The sequence below is a fragment of the Homalodisca vitripennis genome, unplaced genomic scaffold (assembly GCF_021130785.1).
Source record: "Homalodisca vitripennis isolate AUS2020 unplaced genomic scaffold, UT_GWSS_2.1 ScUCBcl_13481;HRSCAF=23731, whole genome shotgun sequence".
Taxonomy (NCBI): Eukaryota; Metazoa; Arthropoda; class Insecta; order Hemiptera; family Cicadellidae; genus Homalodisca; species Homalodisca vitripennis.
This window is the reverse complement of record NW_025789637.1, coordinates 8,199-25,869: the sequence shown is the minus strand read 5'-3', so window position 1 is coordinate 25,869 and position 17,671 is coordinate 8,199. Positions and strand designations below refer to the sequence as shown.

General features: G+C 32.9%; 1 pseudogene; it reads left to right on the top strand.

Moving 5' to 3' along the window:
• The first annotated feature begins 581 nt into the window (after nt 1–581).
• Nucleotides 582–11,852, top strand: LOC124375117 (annotated as a pseudogene).
• The last annotated feature ends 5,819 nt before the right edge of the window (nt 11,853–17,671 follow it).

The following is a 17,671-nucleotide window of genomic DNA, read 5'->3' as shown; positions in this document are numbered from 1 at the left end:
GCTCTACGTAAGCCCGGCGTGTGCCCGATCAGGTACACTACAGCAGTTATGAAAAATTGAATCTTGTTCAAGGGTTTAATTTCATACACTGTATAGATGAGTTGGTAACGGTCTTATTACTTTTGTTTTGTTTCAGGCCTTGGAACAACATAGTAACCTTTCTTATCGGAGCCAATTTCAACACAGATGTTCCTTCACAAATAAAATTCAGTCATATCATTTATTAACAAATACAAAAGTGGTCTTGATAATAATCAAACATGAAAATGGTCCCTGAAAAAGTACAGATCTCTTTGATGACGGAAATGGAGACCTTACTAAATCAAGGTCAAGATGTAAATGCTCAAGATGAAGACGGCCGAAACACTTCTGGACAAAGCAGTTTGGAGGGGTTCAGAGCCTGCAGTTGATCTACTGCTGGAGAGGGGAGCAGATGTTAATATCTGTAACAACAGAGGAAGGTCTCCTTTACATTTGGCTGTCTATAGAAACAATGCAACTATTTTGGGACAATTATTTGAGAAAGGGGGCAATCTAAATCTAGTAAATGATGAGTTGAAAATCTCCTTTTGATTTAATAATTAAAAGCAGATGTTTAAAAATGATTGAAATCCTTATAGACAAAGGATTTGATTTGGAAAATTGAAGTGCATGATTTCCCACCACTCCATCATTTTGTTTACATACATTTTGTATCTGGTGTGGAGTTATTGTTACAGAAAGGAGCAGATTTGAACTACAAAGACAAACGAGGTAAAAGTCCTCTTCATATCGCCATTTGCAGACAGTACATTTATATTACACACATACTTCTCAACAAAGGTGCAATGGTGGATATCAGGAATAATGATGGTGAGACACCTCTTCACTCTGCTATTAAAAGAGACTTTAAAGCTGGTGTTGAGTTATTACTTAGGCAAGGTGCTAACGTGAACTTAAAGTGTAACGAAACTACACCACTTCACCTGGCTGCTATAAATATGAATGAAGGTATATTTTATGCATTATTAAATCATGGTGCCAATATAAATGAGAGACGGGGGAAGGTAATACAGTTTTACACACTGCAGTAAGAGTGAATTTTTTTTATGGTGTTAAAACAAGTTTAACAAAAGATGCCAAAGTAAATGAGAAAAACTGTGATGGCCAAACACCTCTTCATCTTGCTAAGTCAAAGGAGATATGTGAGATATTGCTGGATAGTGGAGCTTTACTGGAGGTAAGAGACTGCAAATATGGGGCTACACCGTTCCTCAGAGCTGTTCAATGTGACATGTGTACTGTTAACTTACTGTTGGAAAGAGGAGCAGAAGTTAATACAAAAAATGATAGAAGAAAAACTGCCCTTCATATTGTGGTGAATGATTTAAAAAAAGTAAAAACTATATTAAATCATGGTGGGGGAGTAAATATAAAAGACAATGAAGGAAATACTCCTCTCCATATATTTATTTCTCATGGATATTATTCTCAGTGTATTGAGCTCCTGCTTGAAAGGCGAGCAGGAGTAAACATAAAGAACAATGCAGGTCTTACTCCTCTACATTTGGCAGTGTTGGGCCGAACATCATCTGTAATTGAGTTGTTGTTAGATAATGGTGCCGACGTTTTCCTAAAAAATAAGGAAAACAAGTCACCACTTCACCTTGCACTCTACAATTGTGGAGAAGAGTTTGGTTCAGAAGTAAGTGTTATGTTGGACAAGGGAACTATGTTGAACTTTAAGGACAGAGACACAAACAGTCCTCTTCACTTTGCTGTTTCAAATGGGGATTATGATCTGGTCAAAGCATTGATAGATAATGGAGCTTGTTTGAACTCAAAAAACAACAAATTACAAAGTCCTCTCCACATTGCTGTTTCAAGATCATTTCAACAAGTAGTTCAACTACTGTTAGAGAAAGAAGCAAGTGTGAATGACAGGGATGTTGAAAACAGAACACCCCTTCATTTGGCTGTCTTAGCAAACAATAAGACTTTGGTTGAAGCATTAATTAATAATGGGGCAGATGTAAATAAAAAAGACAATCGAGGAAGTACTCCTCTTCATTATGCAATTTCAAGTAAAAATCTGGAAGTAACAGAAATTCTTTTACTAAATCGGTCAAATGTAAACCTTAGAGATAAGTGTTACAGAACACCACTTCATTTAGCAATATTGTACCGGTTTTTTGCTGGACTTGATCCTTTATTTACCTATGGAGCTAAAGTAAATTTGATGGACAAGAGAAGAAACACACCTCTCCATTATGCAGCTAAGTGTGGATCAGAGTCATTGTCAAGAAAACTCTTAGAGAGAGGAGCTTTAGTTGATATTCAAGACTCAAAAGGAAGAACTCCTCTCCACGTGGTTATTCAATACTGTATGTGGACAGGAGATGACTGTGCTAAAGTATTGCTTGATTATGGGGCTACCATGGATATAAAAGATTATAGAGGGAAAACACCACTAGATTATGGAGAGGATTGTATTAATCTGCCAAATATTTTTTCAGAATTTATCATCAAAGCTGAATGTGCTAATTTAGAACTATATTTGAATAAAGAAGTTGTGTCAGACCTCATCAAATCTAATGATAGACCACTTGGTTCATTTCAAACCACATGCTTAACAGAACTGAAGCACATGAAAACAAAGAAAATTGGTAGCAATAATCTCTATGATGTGTTTTCCCAATACAGGGATCCTAAATTTGTTATGAAACAATCCATGGAAGAAGCAGTATACTCTCCTAATTTGGATGTAGAGTTTCCTTTGTATGCCCAGCTTTTAAGAGTAACATTTGAGAGAGCAAAAGCTAGGCATAAAACTGTTAGATTTAGCAGTAGAAAATGTGAGTGCTAAAATTGATATAACATTGCCAAATGAGGTGAAAAGACATATTATGTCTTATTTAAGTGACCGAGAATTGAAAAGTTTATTGTACAAATAAGTGCACGTTAAAATTTCATATAACTACATGCTATTGTGGAAAGATGCTGAAAATCTGAAAATTCTTTGTATAGCAAGTAACTTGTGGACTATTTCTTTCAAATAAAACTGTGTCTTAACATGTTAACAAGAATGGCACAACAAATGAAAAGTACGATGTACCTTTGAAATTCTACAGAATATGAGGTAAGCAAATATTGTGAAATGTTCACCTTTGCTAAAGGTGTTCATAATTAATTATATAAAAAAAACATTTGTTTACTTTTGATAGTAGTTTTTTTCACCATAGTTATAAGTAGGTCTAAGTTTTAACTGTTGTTAGACATTGCCAATCTAAAATTGTTTTTTATGAGGTTTGGTTAGAAAATAACTGGACTAGTTTTGGTGGAGCCACAGGACAAACGCACTATAGGTCAACCGCTATTGAAGAAACCTGCGCAGAAGCAAATTTCTGAGCATTACCTACCGCGCAGGAGGGGCCCCCCTCCGGCGGGGAGTTGGGGTGGGGAGTGGGACCAGCACCTTCTTGTATCTGTTTATCAGCTGTGTGGATCATGTCTCGCTCTCACAGTTTTGTTTACACTGCAGCTACTTTACTTGTTGTAAACTATTATATTTCTTTTTTGTGTAGGCATATACAAGTGTCGAAGTCTAAGCGTAAAATATTAATTGAACATATTAATGTAGTCATAGATGTATGCAGGAAGCTTGCATTTTTTTGAGGTTTTTTTTTCTTCTCTTAGGACAAGAAGCTTATAAATTGCACTTAGTCCTGTAAGAACCTTTGCGCTGCTTCCGGAGTGACAGGATATTCAGGATGGGTAAGGTTAGGTAGTAGGGGCCGTCTCCTATCGAGTTCCATGAGGAAGAATTAGGGCAGTACATCTCAAAGGAAGATGGGGAGGCCAGCTCTGAACCAGCCTCTCCAGTCAAAGTAGGCAGGGGGTGGCACACCCTTTTTGAGGCTAACAAGAACCTCTGAGGTAAGGGAACAAACCCCACCAACTCCAACAGTCATCTTCCACAGTAGACTAGACCTATCGAATTGCCCATGAACCCCAGAATCATTTGCGGTTAGTTATGTGCCGCTACTGGACATCCATAAGGTGGCCCAGATTGAAGTGGCACATCGGTTTTTGCTGTGCCCAGTGGTGGGTTCAACTGGTAGGTATAAACCAGCCAGAAGTGATCCCTGCTCGGTGTTGTTTTGAGGTTAGCCGTGCAATGGCAGTGGCCATTAGAAATGTGTCGTTCAATTAGAATGGGTCAACAACTGATCCGGATCAAAGTGTTTCAAAAGACCCGTTCACTTTGAAAGTGTTGTTCAATTTTGCCTGGCAACTGAATAAATTTGATACTTTTTCCCAAATCAGGTATATGAAATGAAATGAAAATGGTTTATTTTCCCAAAAATACTACAATAAAACACATATACATATACACGTATTGCAACAAACGTATGCACATACATACAATGTCTGAAACCATGTGTCACAGTGAAATAATACGGTACTTATACATACGTATTTAATTATTTCTTATTATATAAATCTTGTAGTAATACTATTTAATTCAATTAAAATTTGAAAAAAAGAAGAATAGTATAACTGGGAAGAGCCTACATGGGCCTGGTTGTGAATATTGGAACTCAAAACTAATAATAATAGAACAAACAATATTATAAGTAAAAAAAAATAGTAGCTGTGTAATTTTTGAGATTATTAAATGGTTATAGAATTTATTTTTAATCCGGCTGGATATCAATGACAACAGTGACCACGCAGGCAATTGATGAGTCACATTGATAATGATACGTAACCGAGTATAAATGTAGTTTTGCTGCACTGTCGTATGAAGTATTAATTATGGTAATTATAGTGAAGGACACACCGAATAACAATAAATAGTGAGGAAGGGTTAGAAGTTCAGCGATAACAAGGGACAAGTCTATATACTTCTTCGCCATCTAACGATAGTAACCAATCCTTCATGCGTTTGTTAAACCAGTAAAGATTAGGTAATTGAAACACATAAGCGAAGTTGTAACTCAAACACGTTACGGTACAAAACATGAGAAATATAATACAAATTTGTTACGCTGAATGTTTTTTTTTAATATAGAAACTGTAATGCCGACTTGTTGCGAGTATCATGTGTTATGAGTATAAGTTGTCAACGCAAAAAGAGTATGAAAATTAGTGTATAAGTAAATAAGAATTGTTTTGATAAACAAATATCTTATAGTCATTAGTTTTGCCTCTAAGTAAAGTAATTCTGAAGAATATGTTGTACTCTTAAAGAACATTATTTTTAGTATTTTTTCTGTTCAATAATTAGTGGCTCAAGAATAGTTTGGAAAGCAGCACCATAGAATATAATACCAAATCAAAGTTGGGATTGAACGAAAGCAAAATAGGCCACTTTAATTTCCTTATCTGTGAGTACTTTTCGTAATTGTCTGAAGGCATAAATGTACTTGGGGATTCTATTTTTCAAAAATGACACATTCACATTATGATGTGAATATTTTTAAATATACTTGCAGGTATTGAATCGTGTCCAGGAGCGGAATTTCCTCCCAAACTGGATACGTAACGTATAACCTTTTGTAACAGTGCGTAAGTTGAAGGTCGAATTAAGCCTCGGTCTTCGAAAAACATTGTTATATTTGAGCCATTAGAGTTTGCCAAGTTCTTACCCACATTAGTAAAGAATTCATTAAATTCGTTGGCTACTTCAAGCTTAATTTTGTCATTGAATAATTTGGTATTTGGCAAATATTTATTTAACTGGAAAGAGACTTTGTTAACCTCTCTACCACTCAATTTATTTACAACCCCCCCCCCAAAACATATTTAAATCCCCATTAGTTCGGTCGAATTTGTCACACAAAATAATATTTTTTTTAGTTGCTTTAAAATTCTGCTTAAAATGTTCCTGTAATTTACATAGCGGGGTTTAAGCTCCACATTAAATGGTTGCTTTTTAACCAATTTACTTAATTTATCTCTTTCTCTTATATCTTGGACTGTCTGAAGTAATCCATGGTGTTAGCTGTTTTGACCTAGTTTTAAATTTATTCAACTGGCTATTGAAATTGTACTAATATTCTGAAGTTGTAGTGCAAAAACATTTGCATTAGTGCTGTTAAAAATTGATTGCCAATTAGCATTTAAAAGGTTATGTGGTAACACATGGTTGATTTAGGTGCGATGTGCAGGGTCGATCTGAGAGGAGGCTTTCTGTGTAGTAGTGTGCGTAATATTATTTTAATGAATCGTTAAAACTTATAGTCAACCTGGGTATTATGAAAAGTGGTGGGAACTTAATCGGTTAAATGAATAAATTGTGTTATTCATAAAAATAAATAATTTACAAACGAGCAATGTGTCTGTTTGATGCTTAGTAATTTACTGAACCATTTGTAGTGAAATAACCTTATGATAAATCAAAGCCATATCAATCAACCAAGTCCATTGTTCATAAGTATTAAAATTTAAAATATTTAGTAATGTATATAGTAACATACAATTAATTATTTTTTAATCAGTTGTAATAATAATATATATTTACATTTACTAGATTCCGGAATACATACTGTTGTGAATACAATACATTTACTGTTATATATCTATCCATCCACTGTAAGATATATTGTTTCTTCTCTATTCAAACACTTTTTTGCAAGCGGATCCTTTCGTTCACTTGGTAATTCCGTTCAGTCGTTCATTTTGTTGAACACGATGACCGGTAAAACACGCTCTAGCGGGAAGGCTCAGTAACTCTGTACTGACCGGTTCAACTGAACGAGTCGCAGAAGTGAACAATACCGACTAAGCCGGATTAGTCAGCTGATCAAATTGAGTGAGCGCCGAGCAGTGGTGGGGATACTTAGAAGGGTATTTACCCCACCCTGCGTGAACTCAAATTAACCAAGGTTTTTTTGGAAGCGGTTTACCTATAGGGCTGAATATCGTACGGCTAGTAACATGACTCACCCTCACACTCCGCTCTTTCCGCCATTTAAAATCACTCAACTTTTTAACAAACCTGTGTTGGAAAATATTTTGAGTATCACTAAAGAGCAGTGTGCGAACATTTATGATGTTACAAGTGTATGGTGACGACTGTTTATCACGAACACCAGTGTTTGAGTGGCTTAAACAATTTAAAGATGGTCACAAAGACACAAGTGATGACGCACACATTGGCAAACCACCAAAAACTGATGCTAACATTGAAAATATTGGTAATCTTGTTCGATTGACTATCAGAGCAAATTCTGAGTGAACAGGGATCATCAAAACAGAGAAAACAGAATGATTTGTGGAAAAATCAAGTCATCGATCCTCCATCAGAATAATGCTCCACCCCACAAAGCCTTGTCAGTGAAGACTTTTTGGCCAAACACAACATTCCCATCTTAGATCATCCACCCGACTTGGCCCCCTGGGACTTTTTTTGTTCCCTAAATCAAGTGAGCTTTGAAAGAAACAAGATTTGAGACTGTTAAAGCAGTTTAAGAAAAAGCGACAGAAGTCATGAACAGAGTTATGGAAAATGATCTGCAGAATTGTTAAACACAGTGGAAGATTCACTTGGAGCTATCTAGAGATCATAGAGGGGAGTACATTGTAGGGGATAGTAAAAGTTGTAATTATCTGTAAGTAAAATTTGTTTTCAGCCTCAATTATTTTCTAGCCACACCTCATAGGTATACAAATTAATCAATAGTTCTGAAAGCGTAAAGTAGTATACAGAGATAAATTTCAATTTGAACTAGGAATACTTACAAAAATTTTGTTATTTGATTTACTTTACTTTTATGTATAGTGCCAAATCCATTACATTTTTACAATACTAGTATATAAAATGTGAAAAACAATTACATTGCTGTCAGTTTTATAATGAAAATAACATCATTCATAACATTGGCTTCCAGCAGTAGAATACATTGTGATAATTATGATAGATTTGCTTATATGTGCATAAGAATAATTAATTATGAACCTAGACAAAATAACTAAATACAACTTTCTGCCTTTACATATTAGAAACAGCTTTACACACTCAAAGTTTTCTAAGTATGCCTATTGAGTTTTGTTTTCATATAAGTTCATTTTCAGAAGTTAATTATTGTTTTAGATGTAGTTTATTCTATTTTAAACTTTTTTAGATCAGTCTTTCTTTCAGAAGAATTAACTATGTACACTTAATAATACATATCTCTGAATCAAAGATTAATCTTAATTTTAAAGATTGATAAACTTTACCTACTCTATTTCTTCTATATATATTTTTTTACAAAGTTTAAATGTGTATGGAATAAGAATATTCCCTCTAACTTTTATTTGGAAGAAAAGTAACTTTCACATGTGACTGTCATCTTCAATGCACAACCTGTAGATAAGTTATTGCTCTAAAATTACAAACTTTACAATTTAACCATAAATTAACCAATAGTTGTAATAATGGAAATTACAGTATAATTTATTTTGTTTAATTCTCTTCATATATGTATAAAGAATATAATTTAGATACAATGACTTTTTAGAGACACCGATTTTCAAAAAGTAGTAGTCCAGTCAACGAATGGCCCAATACAGGTTCTAGAAGGAAAATCAATAAACGGAAAAATCGACTAGGGGGACATGTTTTGGAGTCTTAGTAGTGTAACATACTAAAAGTTCTCAAGCCTAGGGGTGGCAGAAGAGAGGAGAGGAGTTTCAAAGTTCCAATTTTGGTTGGCAGGAGAAACACCTACACCTGTACAATAAGAACACCTCTTCATGTAGATTACACTATATTTTGTAGTCAGGAGTCTCTGAAATCAAAGCAATGTAGAGTTCATTTTGAACTTCTTCGTCATCGACTTTTTTTTAGATCTCTTTAGATGAATATGACTCTATATTCTAGGAGTCAAGTATGAGACAGTTTTAGATTTCAGATGCTGCACTAAGAGGAAGATGGTCTGTAGCATAACTTGACTTTCACATTGAATCAACTCTTCCCACCATAGCTACATTATGTAAAGAAAACTCATTGTTCCATTATACTTAGAGATTGTTTCTAAAACATTGTAGTGGACTCAGTTCTGCATCTGAAGAAACAGTGAATCCTTCTAGATTACACTAAATTTTGTAGTAAATGTGATGTTAAAACAATATAAATAATTAATTTTGAGCTTCTTTTTCACTGACTTTTTTATCTCTTCAGACAAACATGACTCCAGATTCCAGCTGAGTCTTCTGTGAAAGCATTACTAAGAGCAAGGTTGACTGGAGTTGAACTAGACATTCACATAATCTCTATATGCTCTGCACCGTAAAACTTCTGTTGCAGTTAACGTTTTAAAGATAAATCTACCTATTACTTGGGATCAAAACTAAGGTATTAAAACTGCTGGGTGCTGTGACTTTCACTGTGCCGAGAGGGACTCGCTCGAAGTCAGTTTTCAGTAGGCGTTTTCAGCCAACTAATTATACTCAAAACCACAGCATATCCAGACTCCTGAGGACTGGCAAAGCGGCTTCTTCCTCCGTCAATTTCTTCGGGAATTCTTCTTTCCGGACAGATGCTATTGGTTTCCTGAGAGACTGAAGTGGTGCATGAGCTACGTAGTCTCTGTTTTACAATTAGTTCATATCTGTTAAAATACCTTGATATTGTTTTGTTTTATTGTATACTTATTATCTATTGTTGGTTTCATTCGGATCTACTAGTAATATTTGTAAAATTGGTGTTGTACCGTTGAAATAAATAAATAGAATGGATGGAAGTTTACATCTAATCACAACATACACACTGTTGGACCCATTACTACTACAAACAGTAGAACTCATATTTCTAGTTTTGTCAATGTAAGTTAGCGGACGATAAGTTAGCAACTTTATAAGAGAAACTGGTACATGAGAGGAGGTAAACTTATATTTGTATAAGATAACAATTTTAAACCAGTGGACTTGTGTAATATTTGTACAGATGCAGATATTGAAGCTTGTGCAATACTAGTAGTAGCGCTCAAGATGATAGTTATTTTATATATTGCACGCCAGATGTTGTTGAAGCAATTTTCTTGGATTCACTTGAGATTCTTTTAATCTACTTTAACCAACCCCAATGGTTTCCCTTTAATCTTATGTTTGGTGTTAGTTACATTAATTTCAAATTTTATATTACACAAGACTAAAACCAGTGATAATTTTATAAAATTGTTGAAACAATACAATTTGTATTGGCATAACAGAGCCAACCCGTGCTTATGCATGTTTAGATAATGTTTTTTTTCTAATGCGAACAACGAAAACTGCTTTTCCTATGCTGAACCGTTCCATTGCTTTGACCATTCAACACTTGTTTTCGCCCAGTGTTGTTGAGAGCAGAGAGCCGAAAGAGACAGATGTGACAAAGACCGAGTTCTATTGAATCATTCAAAATTACTTTCCTGTTAGAAAAGTCAAAACTGTGTAAAACTATTAAAAATAAGCCCTAGTATATTGACAAGCTTGCTAATCTTAAGACTCAATATACAACAAATCAGTAATCGCAGTATGATGTTTTTAGAAATCCACGAGGGGTGTTGCTGCCAACACCGGTAGAAGCCTTTGCAGGGAGGGAAGTCGTTAAAGCTGTGGAAGGGATCAGAACTAGCAAGCACTTCCGAAATTTGCCGAAAGGACCTGCAGTCAATAGCTTAAGGCTCGTAACAACAAACACATGCACCGGCGCAACATCTAGCTTAAAGATGGCCTAGATCTGTAAGGACTTGTTACCACTGCTTCTTTTGATACTGATACTCATTGTTACTGAGTACAAATACTGGTTACAAATACTTCTTTAGGTGCTAATTTACCGAATACCAGTTTCTGATAAGTAGACTCAGTATTTACATACTGGTAATATTTTTAATATTGTGTATTTAACTAGTAAACAGTTTAGAAAGACTTAACTAAAATATTCCAAAGGACAAATACCTTTTTGTAAATCCTATATAAACAATATTAATTACTATGGTCATGAGTTTTTAAGTTATTTCAGATGTAGTTAATTGTAATACAATTTACTGCTTCTTTAAACACATTTATATGAGCACACTAGGCATATAATAATAATATTCTATTCTCTAAGTAATTTTAGTTTTCTTTGGTGTATTTTTGGTATGTTAACACAATTTTGTATCATAAAAGAACGGAAGAAAACTCCTACTTGAAGTAAAATTTTAACAAATCGTTAAATTTTACACAACTAAAGAGTTTAAAACACAATATTTATCATACATTATTATTAAAAAAATGCATGTCATTTAAAAATATTTATAATGTCTATAATTTCATATTTTATATATGATCATATAAATTAAATTATGTAAACAAAATATTTGTAATAGTTCAAAAATGAGCTTGCAATATGGCAGATTCAAAAACCTTGTATCAAAATTCACTAGTGATAGAGCGCACTTTTAATTGCAATTGTAAAGTTTAAATGTACCATTGATGATGCTTCGTCCCTACAAAGGACGCATTAAAGAAGCCAAACTAGCTTATAATACTAGTTTAATAGAAAATTCAGGTAATATGTAAAAACTAGCCTTGTCAGTATAAAATGGCTGAGGCGATCTCGAAGCAGTGAAATTCCTATTGGTGTTGATAGCCTAAATGACTTTTTCATTGACTCTGTAGTAAAATTAGATCTAGTAACAATAAACCTAACATTCTGAATCATCAATATTTTAATGAGTGCACATACTTCTGTTAAACAGTTTCAATTTGTTGCAGCAAGCCTTAGATGTTAGTAGGCTTATTTCTAACCTGAAAACTCAAAATCTGTTGATTATTATGATAACTCAAACTGGTTTATTACGAATGTTTATGATATTATTGCAGCACCACTTGTCTTTATCATAAATACATGTTTGAATCTAGGTCTTTTTCCCAATGATATTAAAATCACTCCTACACACAAGAATGGAGACATGAGAAATTCGGGTAGTTATAGACCAGTCTCCTTGATTCCAGCACTGTCAAGAGTCATGGACAACATAATGTTTGATCAGGTAAGTAGTTACTCGTATTTTGAAGCTTGCGGTTTCATTATCAACTCTCAGTTTGGTTTTAGGAAGTTGCAGTACCACTGACGCCATTGGTGCCTTAGTTGCCAACATTTTTGAAGACATGGGCTTTGCTTAGGTCAGCTTGTGATATGTGGGGTACCTGAAGGCTCTGACTTTGGCCCTTATTTGTTTTTAATTTCAGTAAATGACGTCTTGTAGCATTAATACTTATTCTTATGCTAACGACTCAACTTCTTTAATGCATGGTTTAGATATTAATATATTAAATTGAAAAGTAAATAACACTTTTTAAGTACTGTCTCAGACCTGTTTGCAGCCAACTGTTCCTTGTTAAATAATGAGAAGGCTGAAAATAACATAAGGCTTTTAACATTATTTATTCATTTGTTATTCTAGTCCCAAATGTTTGTCATATCACCCTTGATCACTATATTACTTATAATACTTATGCCCAGTCTCAGCTTGTGTATAGAGCATTATTATTGGACAATATACAACTATGTAGTATATAATTTTGTCAATGCATTTGTTTATACGTTAAAATGACCAATAAATATCTTGAGTCTTTAAGTTGATGGTAAATCTGAATAAAATTAACTTTATAAAAAAACCATAAATTATTGGTTTTTGTAAATGTATTTTGTGTATGTATCATTAGTTTTAGGTCATGAATAATAATCACATTATATACTTCACTTAAGACTTCTGTGATAAAAACTAATACTTATTCTAAGCTTGTGTTGATTAATATTAATGATGGTGATTTAAAAAGAAGGCTGTGATATGAAGACTGAAGTAGAAATGAATTTAAATTCACTTTGGTATTGCTTGACAAAATATGAGTAGCATGACTCTACACTAGTATTCTTTAATGGAATACATATTTTGGATATAACATATTGGAAGTTAAGTTAAATCTACAAGACCTTTTCAATTACAAAATATTACTTTATTTAAACCTAATTAAATGTAAAACACAATGTTTTTACTTTTACAAGATACTTTATACAAATTATAATTAAATATGAATTTTGAGCTGAGCAGTGTTTTTATACAATATGTTATGTAAATACTGAGTATTTAACTGTGTAAGATTTTATATTAAACATTTCTTGTTGATGAGAATGTTTCATTTACCTGTTTTATCACATATGGCTCTCTTATGCTATACCACTTTATGCTTACAGTGTATTTGTACTATTGACTGAGCAAAGCAAGGCCCTGTTTCAATATTGTATAGTTTATCTTGTTTTGTTTTACATTACAGCCAAACATGTAGGATAGTTAATAAATAAATATATATATAATATATATATATATGTATATATATATATATATATATATATATATATATATATATATAGAGTGTGTGCGCGCACGCACACATGTGTATTTCTTGTGTGCATGTGTATGTCACTGAACTCCTGTGAAACGGCTGGACCAATTTTAATGAAACTTTTTGTGTGTATTCAGGTGGATTCGAAAAATGGTTTATATTTACAATTTGGTCCAATTTAAATTATTTATTAGATTCATTTTTTATTTATAAATTATTTTTGTTGATTTTGGAATGTTTTACATTGGATCCAGCAGACTGCGCTAGATAGAACACGTAATATAAAGTGTAATGCAGATTGCAAAGACGAAATTATTATTCAATTTTTAATTTAGATTGCACCAATGATCAATAAACCATCTAATACAATGTAAATACTATTCATATGTTGTTCTAAAAAAGAACCTTAATGTACAAAGCTGTGAATTTAAATGTACACAACAACAACAAATCTAATCGAATATGGTTAAATCAACAGTTAATTAAAATAGCCTAAAGAAGACTCGTTATGATCAAAGTTTATTTTCGTTGGTATAATTTTCTTGACCACAGCACAAGGCAAACTCTAAAATGGTACTGTAAATATCTTAGGCAGAGTGAATTCAAACAGACGGAATTCGGTTCTTTGTAACCAATTTAGTGTATCAAGCTTATCTATATAAAGGAAGGTTCTGAATTACTTATTAATGCCTAGTAAAAACCATGAAAGATAGAGTTATGAAATTTGGTACTTACCTTCATATTGCGCCCTGGAGGCTCAGGAATAACTTTTCTCCAAGACCTCAGGGCTGGTGATAAAGATGTGAAAATTCTATTAGAAATGCATTGCAGCAAACAATTTTATTTATTAAAAGATTCTGTAAAAATGTAATCAACTGTTCTATTTAAAAATTATAATATTACAGCACAACTATATTTTTAATTAATGTAAGTAGCCTACCATTTTTAAAATGAGGTGATATTTAGTCTTCAAAGCATGGAGTAAGCATAAAAATAATTTCAATATTTTCTGTAATCACTTTTGGAGCACAGTGGTTATTTAGACAATGAAATTGATCAGTAGTGTAATTCAGGAATTAAAGATAATGTTAATGTCTAGCTTATAGAAAAAAATGTCTAACTTTTTCTATAGATTTTAAAGGCTTTAATGAATTTTCAACTTGAATGTTTTTTGTTAGAAGTAAACTTTTGAACCTTTATAGGCTGTGTGTGCATTTTCTTGGCATCAAAACAAACAAGTGTGGCGTCAGAAATATCTTAGGCTAGATGTATATTACAATGGCCGAGAGTGGATGATTTATTACCGAATTAGTCTTCTCGGACCTGTGTATATATACAAAAGGTGTATATATAAGTAGATATATATATTGGCGGTCCTGGACCACTTTTAGAGCCGACCGAAAATCAATGTAAAGTCCGGTTCAATGTACCATAAAGGAAGCTGAGAAACAACACAGCAAATCTCAAGTGAAAATTTTAACCGAATCTACATCCGTTCGTCTCCAAACGCAATCCAGGGCCGGCATATATATATATACTCTAGTGAACCATAAATGAATGTGAGGAATCACAAATGAAAAAATAACCGAATCTATAGCTGTTTGCTTTTACTTTCTTAAGCAGTTTTAATGTTAAATCTCCTTAGAATCAATTTAAAATATATTGGAAATGTCAAATCTGCTACGAATAAACTATAAATCTTCGAAATCTTTTCAAAAACTTATAAACGGAAATGATGGAATTTGCTAACAATCACTCGAGAAGTCGAGGGAATTGCCAACATCTTCATTGTTTGACAAGGTTCATTATTTATCTTTTCTTGCTTTCGCCTTATACAAACTTAATCAACTTAATCCAAAAGTTAGGCAATACACAAACACATCAAAATTTCATCTTAACTGGTTCAAAAGGTATTTTTTTATAAAAAACCACATATATACAGGTAGACGGAGAACTAAAGATTTTAGGACATCCTTCAAATGAACTTTTTTGCTTATGTTTATGTGTAGAACAAAATCCCGAAGTATTGGAACACTTTTGATGAACACTCTTTCTATATATGACTGCTGTATAAGCAGATAATTAGAATTATAAATGTTCAAACCCATAAACTTTTTGTATTGGTTGTTAGTTACTCTATGGTTGAAAAGCTTTGATTAATTATTACTACTATTTAAAATGGAACTAACAACTTGAAAAGCGACTGAATATATTTTAATTCAGGTTCAATATCTGCACTTATAACTACAAAAACAACAACAAATATTAACATCAAAAAATTACAGAAAACATTAAAAGGTATTACAGTGCAAACCACAATACAGTTTATAACCAAAGTACTAATTTTTAACGTAACCTTTAAAGATCTGAACAATTTGAGTTAATGTGGAAAACTATACCGGACATTTGACAGCATAGCACACCATGATGTTACAATTAAAAATGCTAATTTTAGTATTTCTGGTAAATCCGATACACTTACTATACCAGATCATACACCCAATGCAATACTCTCCAAACTTCAGCCAACTACTACTAAATAGGTAATAAAAACCATTAACTGCAGTCAAAGAATTGTGCAGAAATTAATGTTATCTCATCTAAGATATAAAGACTTGTGCTCAGGAGATCTGTATACCAATGACAGACATAATAACAAATCCCTATCTCAAAGATTATTTCCCTCCAAATTAAAAATCTCAAATGTATAACAACTACACAAGACATGCAACAAAAGGGACAAAACTGCAGGCCAATATCAATTTTTCTATTTGAATCGAAAATTATTGAAAGACTAGTGTTATCTATACTTCTCTGCTATCTACATCATAATTTTATAATTCCTAAAACTGAGCATGGATTTATTGCTGGGAAGACAACAACATTGACTCTAATAGACTTGGTTGAGTATATTATTGGCAGTTTAAAATACTGGAAAACTGTGGGTAATTTCTTGATATCAAGGCTTTTGACTGCCTTGACCATGGTCTGGCTGCGAGGTTTGATGAGCTGTCTCGGGATGTCAGACATTTTTTGGGATCACAAACATTCCGAAGTGATGCTTCTTGATTTGTTTTAGAAGTTTAAAGAGCAGTGTTTCGGGGTTTCTGAAGTTTGAGAAAAATCTGTTTTTATAACCACCATGATATAACTTGAATCTCTGTACAACATTACATGATATTTCATTGACTAGCTCTAACGATTTCTGTAACTTTTAACTATTGTGGAGGAATACTGAATTTGGTGTCCATGGCTTTCTTAATTAAATAAGTTACGTCACGATGTGATACGATAGACCTGTATAATTTTGAAATTAGGTACTAGTAATTTTGAAATTGAAATTAGGTAAAAGTTTTGGAAGTAGGTACAATTTTAGTTACATATATTTTAATAAGAATCAGATAGTTAGGCTTGGCATAAGCACAAAACATCCCATCACATAAATAAGTTGTATGATTGAATTTAATTCCTTAATAACAGTAAACGTAATCGGTTTATCTCCTAGCCTTTCAATATTTTATCATCTCTGTATCATCTAATTGTCTTGGTTCAATCGAAGAATTACGTATATCAGCTTTAGAATTTCAAATCGGTATAATACCTCATATCTGTAAAAAAATGGATCCGCTGCCCATTCGCTACCAAAAATTGCATTTTGTATCTGGTACATTGCTTGCGATTCCATTTGCAACGGTCTTAGGTTTGTTTATTTCCTCAAATTATCAGAAACCAAATTAGATTAGTTGTGTTAGCCTACGGTCCCTCTGTTTTTGGTTTTCTTCAGCTATTGTAAATATGCCATTCCACAATATCGTGCTGGATTCAAGATAGCGGTTAGTATAATAGAACACGTAAGTAATTATTTCTGCCCAGATAAACCCTAGATAAGAGTAATTCAACATGTTCAAGCTTTATCAAGAGACCTGTTGGAGGAGGATTTAACTTATAAACCTATAAGCATTCAAATGTTTACAATCATAACTGACTTTGAGTCATGTATGCTACCAATATTATCATCCGCTAACAATATGTTTACTAAACTTGATCTTTTTTTTTGTTGCTTGCAATTTATCTTCTTTATTCCATTCAACTATACATTACTGTATTCTCTGAATACATTGAATAATACATAATATATTGAAACATTCTATTATTTTCAAAAGAAGTATAACTCTAATAAATGCTATAGTCCTATATTTTTTATTTCTACCAAATATTTAATTACGTACTTTAGGTACTTTAGATTTTAGTGTACCTAAACTAAAATCTAGTGTACCTAAAAACTACATCTCAGTCCAAAACGACAGATACGACGTAAACATATCTGTCGTAA